The 15,925-nt window shown below is 40.0% G+C and overlaps 1 pseudogene; it reads right to left on the reverse strand.

Annotated features, from left to right (window-relative positions):
- Positions 1-640: 640 nt before the first annotated feature.
- Positions 641-7,958, reverse strand: LOC140516329 (polyribonucleotide 5'-hydroxyl-kinase Clp1-like; annotated as a pseudogene).
- Positions 7,959-15,925: the final 7,967 nt, after the last annotated feature.

Here is a 15,925-nt window from a genome sequence, read left to right on the forward strand (position 1 = left end):
TTTTAGTTATCTTTCTTTACAGTGTTATATATTTTCCTGCCTCTATTCACTTCACTTTGTATCAATTCTTACAAATTATCTCAGATTTCTCTAGAACGACTATATCCTTTTCATCACATCTTAGGGTCCACCACAATTTAGCGAGTTTGGGACATATTTTCAAATTGCTTTTATGTATAGTTAGAACAATTCACAACTTTCCAAACCATGCATTAGCGTGTCTGCTTGCATATATCCTCCCCACCTCTCCCCCTCCCAGTGATTTGGCATTTTCTTTTGTTTATTCATGTTTCCAGGGTTCGTTTTCCGATTAGAGTTTTATTCTTGGGTTAGACTCTGTTCCCTCCCATACTCTAGGGTGTTATGAGAAGGCCCTGTTTGGTTTAAGTTGGAATGAGCAAGATCAGGTCTGGCCTTCTACATGAATTCCTGGCATTTGGCTGAGTCTCCTGGCGGCTCTTAGTAAGTTTGGCCTTGGAGCCTTGCCTAACTCTTTCTTGCATTGACCCAAACCTGGAGTTGGTTCTATCCCTTTCTGTGACTCTCTACTTAGGATAGTACTTGCCCCATATAGGACCTTAGTCAATGTTTATTCGATTGGATCAGTCAGGTGGCATTGATTGTGCTGGCAGCAGGCCGACTACAAAACCCCTAGTGCTGCCCTGGCTCTTTGTTGCCACTCTGCCTGGGCTCTTCTTCCTGGGTGCTGTTCTGGACCTTTGTCTTCCTGTGAATTGGGTGTGGCTTCCCAAGCAAGGCCTGAGGGCCCACCTGTAACACCAGCCAGAGCAGCACACTTGAGGACTGCTACTGTGAGTACTTTTAAGGGTCTAATCATGTTATATAATGAACTCTATTCAGCAATAAACGAAATATTTTTCAGTTAAGTAAAACATAACATTCATAGTAACATCCTTAAGCAAAGCATCATCTAAAACATACATGTGCCTCATAACACTCAGTATGTCATATGGCACATAACATACATCATTGCATCTCCAAAGTCAGGGAGTCTCAGGCTAAGGTTTTCCCTAGTGCAACACTTCCTTAAGGAATAGCAGAAAATACCACACCATTCACTCCTAGGTCACTGTAAGAGCAAACTCCTTAATCAATACACAGTGTCCAAGTAAAGTCCTCTCTCATCTTGACTCAAGGCTGACTTCCAAAGCCCATGGCTCCTCCTCCAACTCTTGCCTGGGTTCACATGCAGGTAGGTCTCTGCTCTGTGTCAGCTCACAAGGACTCCCTCCAAACTCTTCCTACTTCTGCCTGACAGTAGGCTCCAGGACCTCCTGACTACAGCTTTTGTTTCTAGGAAAACAAAACTTAACAGGGTCATAACGATATTTATACACATTACCAGTTTTGCCATCATCTCGGTTCACTTTAACAGCTCTTAAAAGGGGCTTAAGCTAAGCCTCCTTCCCATGGGTGGATTTCTGTTCTTCAGCTCAACTCGCTCAAAGACCAACAGATAGGGCTTCTGTCTGAGAAATCAACACAGATCAACAGGTAGGGCTTCTGTCTGAGAAATTAACGTAGACCAACAGACAGGACTTCTGTCTGTGAATTCAACACAGATCAACAGAGGGAGTGCTGACAACAGAAACATTCTTTCTGTTAGACCTCCCCACAAACAAGTTCCTCTAGCCTGCTCACGCTCACTTCTCTCTTTCACCTCTGCTTCTCTCTCTACTCTCTCTCCAAGAAATATAATATGTCTTTGTGTATGTGTATGTATATACTGTTTCCAATCAAAGACTCTTGATTCATTCAAAGGCTCTTGATTCAATAAAGGCAAGAGTCAATCAAAGACACTTGATTGACTAAAATTCAATCCAAAAGGCCTCATTTCTAGAATATATAGAGAACTGATCCAAATGTACAATCATACAAGTCATTCCCCAATTGATAAATGGTCAAAGGATATGAACAGGCAATTTTCAGAGGAAGAAATTAAAGCTATCTATAATCATATGAAAAAATGCTCTAAATCACTATTGGTTAGAGAGATGCAAATCAAAACAACTCTGAGGTACCACATCACACCTATAAGATTGGCAAACATGACAGAACAAGAAAATGATAAGTGCTGGAGAGGATGTGGGAGAGTTGGAACACTAATTCATTGTTGGTGGAGCTGTGAGCGCATCCAACCATTCTGGAGAGCAATTTGGAACTATGCCCAAAGGGCTACAAAAATGTGCATACCCCTTGACCCAGCAATATCGCTACTAGGACTATATCCCCAAGAGATCATAAAAATGGGAAAGGGTCCCACATGTACAAAAATATTTATAGCAGCACTCTATGTAGTTGCCAAAAACTGGAAGTCAAGGGGATGTCCATCAATTGGGGAATGGCTGAATAAATTATGGTATATGAATGTAATGGAGTACTATTGTGCCATAAGAAATGATGAACAAGAAGACTTCAGAGAGGCCTGGAAGGACTTATATGACCTGATGCTGAGTGAAAGGAGCAGAACCAGGAGAACTTTATGCACAGCAACAACCACAGTGTGTGAGAGTTTTTTCTGGTAGACTTAGATTTTTGTAATAACACAAGAACTTCTTACCAAAAAAAAAAAAAAAAAAAAAATCCCAATGGAGGATCTCAAGGCAAAATGCCTGCCACACTCAGAGAGAGAAATATGGAAGTCACTCACATATTGTAGCAGATCATGTTTGTGTATGTGTATGTGTTTGTGTATCATGTTCTGATTTGTTATACGATTTCTTTCATTTATCTTAGTCTGACTACATAGCATGACTATAGTGAAAATATACTCAATAGGAAAGTATATGTAGAATCTATACAGAATTGTATGCAGTCGTGGGGAGGGAGGGGGGGAGTGGGGGGTAGGTGGGGGGGATAAAATCACAATTGTATGGCAGTGATTGTTAAACATTACAAAATAAAAAAAAAATAAATAAAATTCAATCCAGAAAGACAGCAAAAAACCAATCCTACTTTGCTTGCCTGTACACCACCTGGCCCCATCTCCTGTCCTGCATTTGCGCAGCTTACTTGTTTTGCCTTCTTCCTCCCTTGTTTTGTTTACACTCAGAGGTTCCATAGGATTCTGACAATCTTTTTGTACAGTCTGGATATAACTGGATGAAAGGAGAGGCTGGTAGAGGGCATTTATTAAAGTTTTTACTGCAATAGTTTTTGAACTGGTTTCTTTATTGCCTGTCTATACTCTCTTTTCCATTCAGCTTCTGAGATGATTTTCCTAAAGCATTGGTCTGACCATGTGTCACCCTCATCCCCTCTTGCTCAGTGAAGCTCCAATGGCTTCCTTTTGCCTCCAGTCTCTGTTCGACATTTGAAGCTCTCCATAACCTGACCTCTTCCTACTTTTCCACACCTCACTTCCTTCCATGTACTCTCTGATGCATTTACACTGACGTATTTGCAGATCCTCAAAAACAGTGCCCCATTTCTCATCTCTTTGTCATTGCGCTGACTGTCCCTTCACCTTTGCTTCTTCATTCTAACTTCCTTCAAGACTCAGTTGAAATCTCACCTTGTATGAGAGGCCTTTTCAAATCCTTCCCCATCCCTTGAGCTGCTAATGCCTTCCTCTCTCCCACTAAATTCAGCTACTCTGTATGTCTTATATGTATGTAGTTTGCATGATGTCATTCCCCCCCATTAGAATGTTAGCTTCTTGAGGGAAAGATTATATCTGCCTTTAAAAAGTCCAGTGCTTAGCATAGTGCCTAACAAAGAGTAGGTATTTAATAAATGCTTTTAGGTGACTTATTCTGCCTCCACTAGAGCCTGCACTCTCTGTATTCACATAAATCTTCTAGAGGATACGCAGCCAATGTTTTAGAGGTCTTCTCCTAGGTCTTTCAATATTTCATGGCTGTCAATGAAGTCCTTGCATTTTATTTTTTCTCTTTCTCAAGACTGACTTAGTTCCTTTTCTGAGCCTACATTTTGTGCATAACATGTTTTACACCTCTTTCTTATATTCAGGTCATCAATGTTAATATGTTAATATGCTACAATCAGTGCACGTTGGTGACCTACGATGTTGATTTTTCAGAGACTGTGCTTTTCCATGATTCATAGGCTATAAAGGGCATTAAATCTGTGGAACAAAATGAGTCAGACACCATATAAATAATGTAATTGTTTGTATAAAAAAGCTAAAATACACCTAACATTAAAACTTTATTAGTCTCAACAATATTTCTTTGATAGTTCTGAAGATACTTAAGTGCTTTGCAAAATTTAGCATGATACACACACACACACATATACATACACACATGTAGTAAGCTGCTGCTGCTATTCAGCACCTCAATGTTACCTATATATTGAGTCAACAAACTAGTGAAATGTGAAACTATCTGTAACATTTTCTGAGACTATGAAATGCGAAATGAGAGTTTATAAGCTAACCAATGGAATGAACATAGAACTTTGCATAGATAAGACATGTTTATTAAATGTAAATGGAACCCCTTAAGGTGGGTATGTGAGATTTGGACCTGTGATTTAATCCTGGTGATGAACTCACACTGTAAATTCCCTTCACTAGTGCAAACTGACAACTTATTTATTATGTAAAACCCAAGAGAGCAGTCTGGAACACTGAGGGATTAAGTGACTGGCCCAGTTAGAGTCACAACTTGAGCCCAGATCTGCCTGCATCTTTGTCCAGTGTGCTACACTGTCTCTCCATCCCTGGAGATTGTCAGCATATTGATGATCTTCTAGAGTGGCATATTATGAAAAAGCCTAAAAAATATGCCTAGATCTCTCCCATAATTAAAAACTTTTACTTGATCCTGCCGTCTCTTCAAACTCTTGTCCTACATCTCTTTTTTCACAACTGAACAGTAAGGCAAAACTCTCTGTAGTTTTCCACTTTCTAACCCCCCCCCCCCCCCCCGCCCTCCGCTGTATATCTGATTTTCATTGTTACCACTTAATTGAAATTGCTGTTTTGAGGATGATAATAATTTCTTAATTGTCAAATAAAATGGCCATTTCTCAGTCCCTTTTCTTCCTTGCAGTTGTTGTTAAACAACCATTTTATCTGGATACTCTCTTCCCCATTGATTTTCATGGCACTTCTTTGTTGTGGTGCTTTTTACCTTTGAGAATGGTTCTTCTCAAATCCCCTTTGCAATATCATGCCCTTATTAGTGAGTATGCCCTAGAGCCCTGGAGAAACAATATAGATGGACAGGTGGATGTACCCAGATCTGAATATGACAAAGAGTGTAGATTGGATTACTTTTGGCAAATCATACAGGTTTCAAAAAGCTGCTCACACACGTGCACGTATACACACACACAAATCATCTTACTTGTAAACATCAGTATTTGTACAGTGATGCTGTTTGACCTTGAATCATGGACCACCACAATTTTCAAAGAATCCAAATTGTGGGTGACCCAAAGAGCAATGATAAAACACATTTTGGGTATAACTGGGCTGCGGCATATTGTTGATGATGGCTTAGATGCAGGAAGTATCATAAAAAAATTACCCAGATGTCACTTGCAGTGATAGGCAGTGAATAGATGTTAGATTGTGCCAATATTCTTTACTCATTTTAGACAGACAAGACTCACTTCACATCTAGGAGATAATACATCAAAGACAGATTGTCAGGTAGCATGATGAAGCAAAAAATGTGTGGTATTCATGGAGTATCAAAGTGATGAGCATTGTAGGGTGTTTCTAAAGACATGTGGGATGCTTGAAATACTTTAAAGTGTCACTGACTCATTTTTTCTTTTCTTTTTAACTCTCCCTATATTTTCTCCCAAATTTTCTAATATCACAATAGATCTGTAATCTCACCGATGTAGGTATTCTTGCCAATCATAGAAACTATCATCCGTTTGTGCCTTCTCATTTTGTGTAACTCTCATCTGTGTCCTTTCATAAGTCTGCCATGAGGAGTCCACTCATTGTGATAGGGGCCTTCCTTGCTTTGTCTCACTGTCATGAGAATACAATAAAGCACATAGACTGTCTGATGCTTCTCTCTGTCACTGTATGAGCATCCCATCATCTTTTACTGTATGTATGTATGTATATATATATATATATATATATATATATATATACCCACACACACATATGCATGTGTGTATGTATATAGATGGATAGATATATACACATTCATATTGCAAAGGGCTGCAAAAAATATTTATTAAAGCTAAAAAAAATCTTTTCTAAAGGTTTGAGCTCTCCTGAAAGATGTCCTTCAGTTGGTACTTCCACCATGGACAAAGACAGAAGGATGGTGTGTGAAATATAAGTTAAGGATAAAAAGCCAAAAGGAAGAATATAATTCGATCACCTCAAAACACTGAAATAGCACCAATGGTTTCTAGTGTCTTTGAAAATCTCAGCTGGTGTCCCAGATCTACTCTGAGGCCATTACCTGTCATTAACCAAGAGAAAAATGCAATTTCAAAGGGTCAGTTGACCATTAGTCCTCAAAGGTGGCCTGTTTCCTATGAAACCAGCTTTACCAAGGTGTTCTGACCACAAGGACTTATAATCACCTGAGCCCTCCCCTCTGCCTGCCCTGGTGGAGGTATGTGGGGGGGGGGTCCTTCTGATGCATGCAGGAATCCCTACTTGAGATCCATTAAGTGGATGAGGAGGAATTTCTTAGACTCTGAGGGAGAGGGCCAGAGAGAGCGCAATAAAAAGACCTGGCTCTCTGGGTCCACACTAGTTACTACAGTGAAGCCAGCCATGCTGGTCTCTGAGATGTTCTCCTCAATGCCCTCAGCTGTGCTGCCACTCAGGAGGTGGTACACCATATTTTGCCCTGGGGTGTCTGGTACTAGTTGTGACTGATTGTTCCTCAGTGACATGCCCAATGGAGACATGAGTCTGAGATGGTGGAAGCCCTGACCATGTAGATTTTTGCACTGGAGAATTTGATTTTAAAAGCATGGGGATAGAAACAGCCTCACAAGCTATAGTAATACTCACAGATGTGCACATTCCTATACTTGTTCAGCCACTCCTCCTGACTTGGGAAGTAGAACAGTGAGTACAAAGTGGGGAAAGTTACACTTCAGCTTGTTGTACAGTCATTCTGGTCCAGTACTACCACCACATCCATCTCTAGAGTGCAAGTAGCATGTACCAGGGCCTGGTAGCCAGAACCTTTGACCCACCCACAGGTGTTAATGACACAGCCACTGACAGAGGCTCCATGATTTATCTCACAGAGTTTATTGAAGACATCTGCAAGGGCATAATATAATATAATCTTATTGTAAAGCTTGATGTTGGTACCAAGCATGATGGGGCCAAAATGATAGACCAGTCAGTGGGTCCTGGATAGAGAAACCCTCCTTTGCATCAGTGGATTGTTCAATGTAAAAGTCTCCCATAGTTCCAGGAATGGGCAGAGTCTTGGCCAATATACATCTCCACATACATGAGTCACCAGCCTAGTTGCATAGAGTAATTGAGTAACAGGTGGCACACTGTGGACTCTCCCACATACATAAGGACAATTACCATCCCTCAAGGATCTTGTTCTTCTTCCTCATGTTCTATTTGCAGTCTCATTTGCTCCAGGAGCACGGAAGTGTCTTTGGAGACATAAGTCATCTTAGTGTGCCCACTCAGCTAGAGTAGACTGTTATGCACAGCCAGAGCAAGTGAAGACAGCTACTTTGGCACCTGCATTTTTTGTTTCAAGTTAGTTTTGTGTCATAGATCTCTGCCATGCCAGCCAGCCATTAGCTGGGCTAATTGGGAGTCCTCTACCTCAAAACAGTTCTGTCTCTGATTACAATTCAAATTTAGCCTGTGACTTCTTTTTATCATTGGATTCCTCTGCCTTTTCTTCTGTGTGGGCACTGTTTTGAAAGTTGTACTGGAAACCAGAGTACTCTCCGGCCCTTCCATGAGGAAGAGGAAGCCAGAAGAGACCATGCGCCCAGCACATCCTGTTGATTTATTTTTGAGGACATCCTTATACCACTTCTCCTGTCTAATTCCTTGGTTACAAAGTGTTGGGGCCTGTTCATGTCTCTTCTGAAATACCTTGATATTTCTGTTTCCCTCCTGTGTATTTAAGGAATTGACATAATTATTCTTCTAGCAATGAAAAGATAGCTCAGAAGTTCATTTCCATTCAGTTTAACCCAATAAGTATTTATTAAGAACTTACTATGAGCAAAATCTTGTGCCAGCCCCTGGGAACACAGAGGCAGGAAAAAGAAATGATCTCTGCCCTCCGTGAGGTAACACTACCCAAATCGATCTTTCCTTTGACCCAAACTAGCTAGTTTCCAAAACTCTCTCCAAAGGTAAATCTGTTCTATAAAACTCTGTGTGTGTGTTTATGTATGATTTTCTTTTTAAAAAGGACTTAAAGGTCATACATTCATACTAAATTTATAGTAGGGTAAGTCTAGAACTATACAGTACCGATTTTTAGGATCAAACTTTGGAGGCCTCTGCAGTACCATGTGGTTGTAATTGATTTTATTTCTCTATGGTAGAATATTAGTTTAAAAGAATAACTATCGATTATTGTCTAGAGAACTGAGAGTTGAAGTGGTCTGCTCAGGGCCACATAGCCAGTATGTGTCCCACATGGAGAACTTGAACCAAAGTCTTCCAAGATACAAGGCTGGCTCTGTTCCAACCCCTTCATGTGAAGAAGTTGGCCCTTTTAACAAGGGAACAAAACAATGCATTGGCTATGTCTGAAAATGGTTATTGCATTTCATACTTCTAATCTACCTTATCTCCCCTTCAGGGGCATTCTATTACTGCCAAACTGGCCTGTTCCTTATTCATATCCCACTTCTTGCCTCTTTGTGATTCTGCAGTCTTTTTCCTGGAATGGACACCCCTGTTTCCATCTGCTGAAATCTTTCCCTTGCTACAAGGACTAATTAGTAAAAAAGGATGTGGAAGTTGTTGCATTTTGTTTAATATCAAATATGGGACACAGGTGACAATTTTGTTTATTGAAGAATTCCCTGACCCTCTCTAATAATCCTCATCCATGTGAGAGTATACTCTACATCACAAAATAGCAAGTTAGCCTTAACAAACATTACCTCATATTTTTCATGACATGTTCTTTCAATCTATCCTCTCTCCTATTGAATCTTCAACTCCTGGAGAGCAAGGCTTGTGCCCTATCTATCTTTTCTTTTATCCCCTGCATCTACCATAGTATCCTGATTAACTTAAGAGCTACTTAATAGCTCAGTGAACAGCAGCTACTCAGTAAATGTTGGTTGAATTGCCATCACATCCAAACCTCATATTTAATGTGTCTTTAACTAGGCCTGTTTTCCCCTTCTCAAATTTGCTTACCTTTCTGACTTCACTATTTCATTCAGAGTCATTATCATTGATCTAGTCTCATGTTGAAAGTTTCCTCTTCGTTCCTATGTAAGTGCTTGCTAGTTTTCCCTTTTTTATCTCTTGAATCTGTTCCTACTTTTCCATTCCCACTACTGCCATCCTAGTACCGACCTTTGTTACCACCCGACTTGACTATTATAAGGCCCGCCTAATAAATTATTTTGTTTTCATTCTTATATCTTTCAATTTATATTTAAGGTAAATTACAAACTAACTTCCCTGGGTTCTCAGGAGCTCCGGAGAGAATTGCTATGGGGTCGTGCTTTGGCATACCTCACTATTTTGATGACGTCTCTTTGAACTTAGCTGTAGAGGCTTCTGGGAAGAAAAAGCTAGAAGAGTGGAATTAGATCATCCATTTTGCAACATGTAGGAGGGCGTATCCCTGACCGGATTGAAGTCTGATTTCTAGATGTTAGATCTCCTACTGATTCTTTTTGGGACTCTGGTAGAATGTGGTAGCAGTGGGAACTGCTGGGATGCCCACTAATGTACCCACCCGACTTCCCTCTAGGTTAGAAGGGAAAGAGACTGAAAAAGAGGCAGGAAGTTGACCCCCTCCTTCCCCATGGCCCACCCTTGCAGCCAAAGCTGGATTAATTTATATATGATATGTGCCTTCAGATTACCTGCCTTGCATTGTCACCTGTGTCCCATATTTGATAATAAGCAAAATGCAACAACTTCCACATCCTTTTTTACTATGAGGCCCAAAGTGGGGAGGAGAAGGCCCTGATCTGATAGGGCAGTCCAGAATCCAAGTGATACGTGATAATATTTTACCCTGGGGGTAAGTGCAAGCTTCCATAAACAGAAGAACTTACGGGCAAAGACACCTAATTTACACAGACATGCACACACACACACACACACACACACACACACACACACACACCCAGGTGTAACAGAGATATTGTTCTTAGTGTTCATTCTTTGTTTCTTTGTTTCTGAGGGTGATCAGAGACATTACAGGTGATGTCTTGACTTGCATGTGATTTGGATTTGTTTAAGGTAGAGTTGTACAAAGTCATCAGCCTTACTCTCTCTTTCAGAGTCATTCAAGTTCAGAGGCCAGACAGAAGTCAAGAAGACTGATGCTGGCCTGAGATGTAGTGGATGACCTTAGCATCTTTGGTGTTTGACCAAGCTCTAAGCCAGGGGTGGGGAACCAATGGCCTCAAGGCCACACGTGGCCTTCTAGGTCCTTGGGTGGAGCCTTTTGACTGAGTCCAAATTCTATAGAACAGATCCTTTTTATTGAGGGGATTTGTTGTGTGAGGTTTCGATTCAGTCAAAGAGCTGCACCCTTTGCATCTAGAGGATCTAGATTGCTACATGTGGTCTTGAGACTTCAGGTTCTTTACCCTTACTCTAAATGCTTCACAGGGCCTGCTTTGTGGCTACTGGAAGAAATTGTTCTTGTTCGCCCATTCCACCATGGGATGTCTTCACATGCTTAGGGTAGATATCCCCCTAACTCACTGATATGTTTAAGACCTGTCAGTTGACCTTATCCTGGTTTAGCCTATCTGCTGGGATGGTTTTTATCAGATATGGCCGTGGTGAATGCTACAGCTTCTTGGAGCTACATTTCAGAGTTTGGTGATAGGTAGGCACCAAAGAAGGATAAGCAGCCCTGAAAGGTGCTCAGCAAGCCTTCATACCAGAGGTACTAGACCTCCCTGAACACCCCATATGCCCCAGTTAGCTACTTGTGGCTAATATGTGCTGGGCCTGGGAAGGACTAGCTTCCCATGAGATATTTGTACTTCGCAAACCTAGGGCTGCCCTTCATATCTTTTACCAGTGAGATACCCTGTGCTTTATGACATATGGCGATACTACCCTTGGAACAACCACTTCCTTCCGAGTGGAGATCTTATCCTTGGGATGTCTTTTTTGTGATCATTCTTTTAATTTTTCTTTTACTGTTGCCTTCTCTCTTGTTCTTCCAGTATCTTTTTGAGGACAATGAAGTCCTCAGGGTACGCAAATAATGACAGATGATCTACATCACTAATTGTTTTCCCTATAAGCTATTGGAGAATGGTAGGTGCTTCCAAGATGCCTTTGGGCATATGCTTAAATTGGTAAAATGTACCAGGGAAATGAAAGTGTTTTTGCTTTTTCTTCCTTGGTCACAAGATTGTGATCCTATCCGCTGGATAAATCCAGAACTAAGAACCTCTGGCTGCCTAGCAAAGAGTCCTGGGTTTCTTAAGTCCATGGCATAGAAACTCCACTTCGGTTATTTTAAGTCCTGTAGTCTATATACATTTTTATCTTTCCATTCTTTTTTAGTAGCTCCATCAGAGATGTGGCCTAGAAGTTGATGGACTCCACAATGATGTGTTGATGACCAGACCCCTCAAATAGTTTCTGAGTTCTTCTGTTGGAGACAAAGGAATTTTACTAGATCAGCCTGTGGTGGTCTTGAATCTTGAGCACTTCCCAGTTACCACTCATGTCTTCTAATTGAGCTTCTTCTGCAACTGATCCTTCCAAAGCTTTAGGATCCACTCCTGATTTTGACTACCTTTCACTCATTTCTATCACTCCTTGCCTCTCTTCTCTTGTAGTACTCTTAAACAGACTGCCTAGTATTCACAGGCCTCCTAGTATTTTGTATAGGCTGTAATTCTTTCTGATTAGTTGACATTTTAGTGACAGTTCCTGGCTCTGGCTAGACCAGAGCCTCAGTGTTCGCTTACCTGCTGATACCAAGTTTATTTGGGGAACCTAAGGTTCACTTTGTTGTATCTTACATTAGTAGTCTTTATCTCTCAGTCCAACAAGTCTCAGCCCTTTCAAAGATTGTAAAGGTATTTTCCTGAGATGTCTCTGATAGAAAAATTGGAATGTAATAGTCACTTGAGAGCCATTGATAAGGACAGCAGTATAGTCCTCATATTTAACCTTTGCCATCACCTCTGCAGGGGGTCCTATGAGTTCAGATCTAATGGATATGTGTAGAATTAATGATCAAGTCATTGCCACTGTACTTGGGATCCAAGTAAACTTTTCTACTGGCCCTGTCTCCATTTCTAATTATGGATCTGAAGGTTTTAGTTTCTATAGTTCTAAGGCTATGTTTTCTTTACTATCAAATATATGTCCATTTAATTCATATTTATAACAGAAAATAGGTCTGCTTCTCTTAGTATATCCAAAGTTGCTGGATGGTGATGCTCTTGTATCACACCATCATGGCCTCTTTTTCCATGGTCCTTTACCTTTCCAAGGAGGAATGATTTCATCTCACACCCCTGCCTCTGTGTATTTCTGCCTTCAAATCTGTACCTAGAGTGTAGAATCCTTGCTTGACTACCATGATCCAAACTCAAGAAGATGTTTTTGGATTCTTTAAGGTTGAGACCTTTTTTGCAGAAGTGCTATGATCTTCCACCTCTGTTGGTGTTTGCCTCAGTTTAGCTAACTGTTAAGTGGTAGATATATGTCTGAAGACCAATACTGTGTAATTATAGCTCAGGTTTGTCTCAGTTCTCTAAGTGTTTGCTGCGGTCTGCGTGTATACATTTTCTTAGGTGCTACTTAGTGCCTATCTCTTTGTTAATTTCTCTACATGGTAATCTAGTCAACTAGGCGTTTTCACCTCCACCATTTTGCATCTCTAGGTTTTGCCATCACACTTACTTTATTTTGCAATACAAATTCCAAAGGTCTCCCCACAGTGTCTCACCCTAAAATCACTGAAATTCAGTTGGCCTACTCCAAAGACTTAGTCTGACCCTTGGATGAGAGCTCTAACATGATTTTATAAAGGTGTATTAGGACAAGAACAATTTGTTTCAATGACCATGAAGGTGCCTGAAGCTCATAAGCATTGTGGAGTGCTTAGAGGTTGATCAGATATTGAAGATGACAAGGTCGTCCATTGCATCCCCAGACCATTGCTGGTCTTCCTGACTTTTCTCTTGCCACTGGACTTTGATGACTCTGGAAGAGAGAGACTGATGACTTTGTGTGACTCTGCCTCCCTTAAATCCAGTTCACATGTGAGTCAAGACATCACCCTTTGAAACAAAGAATGAACAGCAGTAACCAGAGGGACTTGTTCTAGACCATGTAGCCTTTAGACCTTGCATAAATGTGCAAGATCTTTCTTTAAGACTCTCTATCTAGCTAGCTTTCTTTTATGATTCTCTTGCCTTCCAAAAGAATGTCTAATTCCCAGCTAATTCTTTTAGAGAACAAAGTTCTTGTCTTTAAAAGATCCCTAATAAGGTCCTGTAGATAGAACAGGAGGTTTGGTCTAAGCTTTCCCTCATGAGAAGCATCATTTTTCAATTTAAATATGACTGTCATTTTCTCTGTGGGAATGCTTTCTTGACTCGGGTGAATTCCCACCTTTCTAAACCACTCTTTCTCCTCAGAGGATGGTCTCCAAATTAGCTCCCATGTTATCTTCTGGGAGAGCATCAGGAATGTTTGACTCATCAAATGGGTCACAAAACTCACAGAACAATTCCTGAGTGACCTCATATTGCTTGATGCTGATTCACAGTGCTCTGTCATTCTCCAAAACTTTTAGGTGCTTTTAGAATGTTTTAGTAAGCTCTTTAGTCTTGTGCTCTGCATCTACTTCTTGTGTGTCTAGCCTCCTATGGTTTTCAGTATCTATAACATGGCCATGCAATGTAATCACTTCAGAACCTAGCTTATTAAGAGATGGCCCCTCCCCATCTCTGCCTCCTGGATTCTCTGGCTTCCATTAAATCTCAAATAAAATTCCATCTTCCACAGGAAGCCTTTCCCTTTTAAATCTAGTACCTTCCTTCTCTTGATTATTTATTTGTCCTGTATATAGTTTATTTGTACATGTTTGCTTGCTTGTTGATTGGTAATAGATTGTGAACTATCTGAGGGCAGGGACTATCTTCTGCCTTTTTTGTGTCCCCACCACATAGCCCAGTGCTAGGCACTTAGGAGATGCTTGTTTTTTTTTTTTTTCCAAAAAGGGAGAATGTATTTTTAGTCATGCAACAGCAAATAAAAAATGAGAAGGTGAGGCCCATGATAGTCTGAGCCATCACCATCTGCCTATTAAACATTTCTATCCTTCTACCTCTTCTTCCACTTTATTATTTTCTTTTTATGATGTATTTATTTTTAGTTTTCAACATTTGCTTTTATAAGATTTTGAGTTCTAAATGTTTCCCCCTTCCTCTCCTCCCCCCTCCCTAAGATGACATACACTCTGATATATACTATACATGTGCAATCATATTAAACATATTTGCACATTAGTAATACTGTAAAGAAGAATCAGAACCAAAGGGAATGACCACAAGAAAGAAAAAACAACAAAAAAAGAGAATGTGGTATGCTTTGATCTGCATTCAGACTTCATAGTTCTTTCCCTGAATATGGATAGCATTTTCCATCTTTTGTCTTTTGGAGTTGTCTTAGATCCTTGCATTGCCTAGAAGAGCTATGTGTATCAAAGTTGATCATCACACAATGTTGCTGTTACTGTGTACAATGTTCTCCTGGTTTTGTTCACTTCACTCAGCATGAGTTTATGTAAATCTTTCCAGGTTTTTCTGAAATCCACCTGCTTACCATTTCTTATGGAATAGTAGTATTCCATTATATTCCTATGCCACAACTTGTTCAGCCATTCCCCAGTGGATGGACATCCCTTCAATTTCTAATTCTTTACTATCAAAAAAAGAACTGCTAAAATATTTTTGCACATGTGGATCCTTTTTCCTTTTTTATGATCTCTTTGGGATAGAGAGCTAATAGTGGTATTGCTGGGTCAAAGGGTATGCACAGATTTATATACTTTCGACATAGTTTCAAATTGCTCTCCAGAATGGTTGGATCGTTCACAACTCCACCAACAATGCATTAGTATTCCACTTTCCCCACATCATCTCGAACATTTATCATTTTCCTGTTTTGTCCTGTTAGCCAATCTTATAGGTGTGATATGGAACCTCCAAATTGTTTTGATTTACGTTTCTCTAATTAATAGTGATTTAGAGCATTTTCATATGACTATAAATAGCTTTAATTTCTTCCTCTGAAAAATGCCTATTCATATACTTTGACCATTTATCAACTGGGAAATGGTTTGTATTCTTACAAATTTGACTCAGTTCTCTATATATTTTAGAAATGAGGCCTTTATCAGAGACACTGGCTGTAAAAATTGTTTCCCAGCTTTCTGCTTTCATTATAACCTTGGTTGCATTGGCTTTATTTGTACAAAAATTTTTTAATTTAATGTTGTCCAAATTGTGCATTTTATATTTCACAATGTTCTTTATCTCTTGTTTGGTTATAAATTCTTTCATTTTCCATAGATCTGACAGGTGAACTCTTCCTTGTGCTCCTAATTTGCTTATAGTATCAATCTTTATAGTTAGAGCATGTATCCATTTTCACCTTATCGTGGTATATGTGGTAAAATGCTGGTCTATGCCTAGTTTCTGCCATATTATTTTCCAGTTTTCCCAGGGTTTTTTGTCAAATAACGAGTTCTTATCCCAGAAGCTGGAG

Source organism: Notamacropus eugenii, chromosome X (assembly GCF_028372415.1).
Source record: "Notamacropus eugenii isolate mMacEug1 chromosome X, mMacEug1.pri_v2, whole genome shotgun sequence".
Classification (NCBI taxonomy): domain Eukaryota; kingdom Metazoa; phylum Chordata; class Mammalia; order Diprotodontia; family Macropodidae; genus Notamacropus; species Notamacropus eugenii.